Source organism: Eumetopias jubatus, unplaced genomic scaffold (genome assembly GCF_037043125.1).
Source record: "Eumetopias jubatus isolate StellerSeaLion01/CBP00866 unplaced genomic scaffold, mEumJub1_p1.0 scaffold_4, whole genome shotgun sequence".
Taxonomy (NCBI): Eukaryota; Metazoa; Chordata; class Mammalia; order Carnivora; family Otariidae; genus Eumetopias; species Eumetopias jubatus.
This window is the reverse complement of record NW_028274810.1, coordinates 107449849-107456458: the sequence shown is the minus strand read 5'-3', so window position 1 is coordinate 107456458 and position 6610 is coordinate 107449849. Positions and strand designations below refer to the sequence as shown.

At 56.5% G+C, this 6610-nt stretch overlaps 1 pseudogene; it reads left to right on the top strand.

The window, feature by feature from the left end:
* The first annotated feature begins 3218 nt into the window (after positions 1-3218).
* LOC114204048 (histo-blood group ABO system transferase 2-like) lies at positions 3219-5635 on the top strand (annotated as a pseudogene).
* Positions 5636-6610: the final 975 nt, after the last annotated feature.

Here is a 6610-nt window from a genome sequence, read left to right as displayed (position 1 = left end):
GGTTCCTGGAGGAGCGGACACCTGCGTCCTCCGCTCCGGGGCCTGCGACTGACGGGTGTCTCCCGTGGAGGCTTCCGACCCCGGGCCTGTGACTGACGGCCGTTCCCGTCCCTGACCCTGAGCGGCGGGCTCCCCGCTCCGGCCTCCCCTGCTGGCGTCCCCAGTCCACGTTCCTGAGGTGCCCGTCTTGCATTTTCACTGTTCTAACCAGGTTTTGGGGGAGGGTTGTGGAAAATGGGAATTCCAGATCCCACTGCTTCTGCTGCACCCGAGACACGGGGGCTGCTGACTGAATCCTCCCGCGAGTCTCTCGCTACCACGTGGCCTCCTTCAAGGGCCGGTGGGCTCTCCGCGGTGGGGGAACCGGGTCTGGGAGGGCGCGGCCTCCGTCACAGTCTGGTGTCGTCTCTGCTTCCGTGACCTGGTGCCGCCGTGGCGGTTTGAAGAGTCGTGGACTCTGCGGTGATTAAAGTGCGGTCAACCTGTCACCGCAGCACAAATACGCTTTATCTCCACACTCAGACCCCGGCTGTCGTCTCCTCACCACATTTACCACTGCACGCGGGGTGCTTCAGGGCGTGTTACCCCCGACGGGGACACTGTCCCGCGGAACCACCACAGAACCCTGACTGAGGAAATCATCGCGGTGCCCACGTTATAACCCAGACCACGGGCCCACTTCCGCTGTCGCCACCTGCCCCACGGGCTGACGCGTCCTTTCCATTCGGATCCAGTTTTCTTCTTCTGGAACTGCTCCGACACTTTCCCTTATTCGCACAACCCTTAGGGACTGAAGGAGCACAGATGGCCCCAATTGGAGTGGCCTTTTCTGTCTGGCTTCTGTCAGTGGGGCTGTTTTCAGTGGCCATCCCCGTTGTGGCCTGCATCGGTCCCTCATTCCCGTGTTCACTGGGACTAAACATAGTCACAGTGACCCCTCAGAACGTGTCAGGTGCACAGGTCTCGGCCTTAGCTGAGTTCCCACGGTGGCACGTCATTCTCCAGAACTTCTTCCTTCTCCCCGAGGGCGGCTCTGTCTGCGGGAGACACCAGCTCCCCGTCCCCTTCCCCTCGTTCCCTGCAGCCACATTCTACTGTGTGTCTCAGGACACTTCATGTAAGTGTGACCACAGGGCGTCTGTCCTTCTGTGACTGGCTGATGTCGCTCAGCGTGATGACTTCCCGCTTCATGCGTGGTGTCGCCTGTGTCAGAGCCCCCTTCGTTTTTAAGGCTTTTTGGATGATTCATTGCTAGTGTATACAAATAAGAGAGATTTTTGTGTATTGATATTTTGTCCTGTAACTGTGCTGAATTAGGTAACTGGCTGTAATCATTTTTTGTTGATTCTTTAGGAAGCTCCATATAAGATGATGTCATCCCTGGTCTCTGAATAGACAGAGTTCTAGTGTTTCCTTTCACATGTGGATGCCTTCTTTCTTGGCTTATCCTTCTGGGTAGAACGTTCAGTCCAATATTGAGCAACAGGTGAAAACCAGCAACCTGTCCTTGTTCCTGATTTCAGAGTAGAGCTGTCCATCTTCAGACTTGAGCATGGTGTTTGCTAGAGATTTAATGAGAAAATTACTCCTTATTCATGATTTCATGAGTATTTATATCAGCAACAGACATTGGACTTTGGTTAGAACATTTTCTACATGAATTAATATGACCACATGTTTTTATTTAAAAATTCATTGTGCTCTATAACATTGCTTGTTTCCCTCTATTGAAGAACTTTGAGGTGTTTGTGCAGAGCCACTTGCTTAGGGTGCGCAGTCTATTTATGAGCTCTTGGTTTTGCAATTCTTCTGATCTGGCTTCTTACATCTATTTTAAGAAAGGTACAGGAATGTATTTTGCTGATTTTGTGGGGTTGGTAATAGTGGTTAGGGCTAGGGTTAGGAGTTAGGGATTAGGGTTAGGGTTAGGGTCTCCCTGTCCTCTGCTGCACAGAACCCATTCTCCCCTGGTAACTAGAGTGATATTTTCGGAACATAACCTTTGGGCCTCTCTGTGGTCTGCTCCCCTCCTGCCCGACCTCTCCAGCCTCACCTCTTCCACCACAGCCACCCTTCTGTGGGCCACCCAAGTGTGTGGTTGTCCCACATGTGCCCTGGGCCTGACTCCAAGCCTTTGCTTTTGCTCTGCCCTCTGCCAGGATCACTCTTCTATCCCCTTGCTTCATATCTGGCTTGTTCCCCCATTGGCTGGGGCTGGACTTGCCCTCTGGTGACCTGACTCATGTTGAGTGTGCTTATCCCCTATTTAAATGTAGTGCCCGCCTTCCCTATGTGAGCGATTTACTAACCTGCTGGGTATGGGGCAGGCACAGGGAAGTAGCCTTAGCGTCTGCACAAAAAAATCAGTCTCAGAGGGGCTCAGCACACTTGCTGATAATGGGGGAGCTGCTGTCCTCACAGGGGGGAGCAGGTAGTACCCTTAAAGGGGGACCAGCCATGGGACGTGGCTGGACAAGACTTCCAACCTTTTGGGGCCAGGGAGATGTAGACGTGGACCTGGAAGCTTACACCCTTGGATTCAAGCCTGGGGACTAAGAAAGCCCCCTCTCTTCCTGGTGTCGTCTTTTGCCTTCCCTGTCCAAGGGCTGGACCTGATTCCTGATGTGACAGAGTTTGAGGGTGACCCCTCCTAGGAATACCAGTGGCTTACTGAGCACCTTGTCAGCAGGATGCCCAGTAGCCTTCCAGGGAGGACCCTACAGGAAGTGGAGACAGGTCTGCGGGGGCCAGCGGCAGCCCACTCAAAGCAAAGTGGGACAGGTGGCCGGCCCTGCTGATTCTACCCAGTCTGTAAGATATAGAAATGAGGGCTGTGCCCAAAGGTGCTTCCTTCCTGGAAGGTGGGGATGGGATCTGCAGGGGGGGCGGCCAGTGGAGGGCACCTGCAGGGTTTGCCCAGGAGCTCAGCACAGGGGGAGTGTTCCTGGCTCCAGCATGCTGACTGTGGGGCTGCATGGGTTTCCAGCCTCCAAAGCCTCAGGCTCCCCTTTGGAAGATGGGGTGCTGATGGCCCCCATCTCTGGGAGCAGACATTAGGGAGGTCCTGCTGGCAGATTCACTCAAGAAGGTCAGGAGGTGGCTGTTGCTTAAAGCAGCCCGGGGCCTGCCCCCTTGACGAAGGTGCACACGTCCCCCAACTCTGGGGTCCTGCTGCCAGCCTCTGGCAGTGACCCTCTTCCTGCCTTGTCCACTGCCCCTGTGGATACGTGGTCTTCCTGGAGATGTTCCTGCAAACGGCAGAGAAGCACTTCATGGTGGGGCACAGGGTCACCTACTAGGTTTTCACCAATCAGCCGGCTGCCGGGCCCCGTGTGCCCCTCCGGGTGGGCCGGAGGGTGGTGGTCCTCATGGTGGACACAGGGTCACTTACTACGTCTTCACCGACCAGCTGGTTGCCGTGCCCCGTGTGCCACTCTGGGAGGGCCGGAGGGTGGTGGTCCTCGAGGTCTGCGGCGTCCTGCACTGGCAAGATGTGTCCATGTGGCACAGAGCGATGATCAGCCGCTTCCGCGAGCAGCGCTTCCTCTGACGTGGAAGACCTCGTGTTCGTGGACGTGGATGTGGGAATGAAGTTCTGGGACCATGTGGGCATGGAGATCCTGTCCACCCTCTTTGGCACCCCACACCCCGGTTTCTACTGGGCAGCCCACGAGGACTTCAGCTACGCGCGCTGGCCACAGTCCCAGACCCACATCCCCAGCGACCAGGGCACCATATCCCCAGCGACCAGGGCAACTTTTACTACATGGGGGCCTTTTTTGGGGGATTGGTGGTGGAGGTTCCCCGGCTGACCTCAGCCTGTCACCAGGCGATGGTGGTCAACTGGGCCAATGGGATTGAGGCCATGTGGCCCGTAAGAGCCACCTGAACAGGTACCTGCTGGACCACAGGCCCACCAAGGTGCTGTCCCCAGAGGACCTGTGGGACCCCCGGCTGCTGGGCTGGCCCCCCCATCATTCCCCAGGTCATGAAGAAGCTGAGATCCATGGCTGTGCCCAAGAATCACCAGGACACCCAGAACTCATGAGGGGCTGTCCCCGGAGGAGCTATGGGATCCGTGGCTATTGGGCTGTCCCCTGAAGGACCTGCGGGACCCGAGGCTGCTGGGCTGGCCCCTGGAGGATCTGTGGGACCCGAGGCTGCTGGGCTGGCCCCCCATCATTCCCTGGGTCATGAAGAAGCTGAGATTTGTGGCTGTGCCCAAGAATCACCAGGACATCTGGAACTCACGAGGGGCTGCCCCCCTCTCCATCAGGGGGTGCTGCCTTGAGCGGAGCTGTCAGAGCAGATTCCTACTTCTGTCCCCTTGAGGGAAACTGTGGAGCCCAGCACTGCTTGCATGGGCACGCCAACGCCCCAGCCACCCCTGTGCACAGGAGGCCTGCCTGGGGGCACACGTTCCTCTCTTTGTGGTCACTACATTTTGATCATTTCGGGGTCATTTGCAGCTGTGAACGGCTCCAGTTTTATGTCAGATGTTTTTCTGTGTCAATGCTGAGCAACCATCTTTAAAAAGAACAATTGAGGGAAAAGGTTTTCTCTCTGGTTCTAAACAGACACCGCCTGGTGGGGCTGGGAGCAGTCCTGTAACAGCCATGGAACCAGAACGGGCGCTGGCCAGGTCTTCCCTCCCAGTCCTTACACCTCACCGCGGCCATGGGGCTTCAGGGTCAGCGGTGCGCCGAGCCACCTCTCAGACCCCCAGTGCCCTCACCACCAGAGGCCTTGGCCGTGGCCACTAGCTCAGCCTCCAGGAGCATGGTGCCCTCTGGGCTATGTAAGTTTCCTGCCTTGGTTTTAAATGGCTATTTCTGTGCTGGTGTTTGTGAAATGTGGGCACTCGCTCTGTCTGGATGCGTGTCCCCTTGGGATTCCTCAGTGCCCACCAGTGGGTTTGCACTTGTACACTTTCTCTGGACCAGCTGCCTGCACTGTGTCTTAGCAAGCACTTACTGAGCTCAGTCACCCAACAAGGGGCAGAGCATGAGAGCGAGAACTAAGATACAGGCTCCCTGCTCCTGGGCCTTCCAGGGATTTGCGATGTCCCCGACGTCCTGACTCACTTCTTTTGTATTGTGGTATAATGGACATACAGCTGATACCATGAAGCGTGTTTCAGTGGCAATAAGTATATTCCCTGTTCTGCACCGGCTACCTCCATCCATCGCCACAATGTTTTCATCATCCCCAACTGAACCTCTACCCACGAGAGCCTAACCCACCATTCCCCTTCCCCAGCCCCGGCACCCAGCAGCTCCTTCCACCTCTGTGAATTAGAGTGCTCTCCGTCCCTCACAAGTGGGGTCCTCCGGTGTCGGTCCTTTAGGGACTAGCTTATTTCACATGGCATAATGGCCTCAAGGTCTGTCCCTGTGAGCCTGAACCTGACCCACTTTCCCCCCAAAAGTGTGGCTCAGCCCTCTCCTGTCTAAGCCGAACCTCCTCAGTCCCCTCTGCTCCCCTCACCTTCCTCCTCAGCCTGAAGATGATCCCAGCCAGTCTGCAGCTTTGAAGACCTGTTCAGTCCGGATGCCAGGCACATACCCCGGGGGCCTCGGGACTCACCTATGCCCCATCTGTCCACCTCAGGTGCCTGCTCCCCTCCCCCAGCTGACCACCTGCACCTCCCACAGGTGTCCCCATCTCAGGAGAGGGAAACACCAAGTCCAGACCCTTGGAGTCCTCTGGGACTTCTTGCTTGCTACCAACTTTCCCAGCAGTGAAGTGGCTACTGGAGGACATTCAATGTCCAAAACATTTAAAGGCATACGTGAGTCTCTGCTGCCTAAGGCAATGGATAACAGTTGGGGCAAACAGAAACCAAGCAGAATCACCGGAAGAAAAGCTGAGGAATGAGGAGCTTTAGGGAAGAAGGGTCTGGAAGCTCTGACTGCCCCTACCTGACCTTCAGATGCTCCTCAGATACTCCTGTGCCTCTGGTATCTTCCTGGAACCCTGACATGGCTGTTTTCAGACAGCTCGTCCAGCAGCACCCTCAGTTTCTGGGAGGTGGACTTGCTGGAATCCGCAGTGTGTCCTGCTGCCCCACCGGGATTGCTTTTTGAAGGTGCATCGTCCGGGCCATCTGAGGAGCCAAGATCGTGGGTCTGTGACCTGGAGGGATTCTGAGCAGAACTGGTGGGATGGGAGGGCTGCAAGGCCCAGAGGCAGGTTTCCAGAAAGCCGACTGGGGTCCCCGGCATCCTACCATTTTTGAATCAAAGCCCTGAGATCTTTAAAATGCCAGCAATGTTACAGCATGGGCCAGAAAAGCAAATGTCTCTGTGCACCCAACCCCACCTAAACTATTGGCCATTTCTTGTCACTTGAGCTGAGGTCAAAGGATTGGGAGTCGGGGCTTGAGGAGGGTCCTGGGCCAGACTTTGTATTTGGGGGACAAAGGCCATCCAGACAAGCTTGTGCTGAGCCTGAGGAGGGGGTCTGTGTGGAGACCCCAGCTGCAGGCACTGCTGTCCACGGATGCCCCCTCAGCCTGCCCCAGTGCACCTGCTGCTAGGGGAGAGCCTGCCCCCTCCTCTCTGCCTGAGGGCTCTCTCCTGCACCAGGTGCCTCCTCCCCTGCCGGCCAC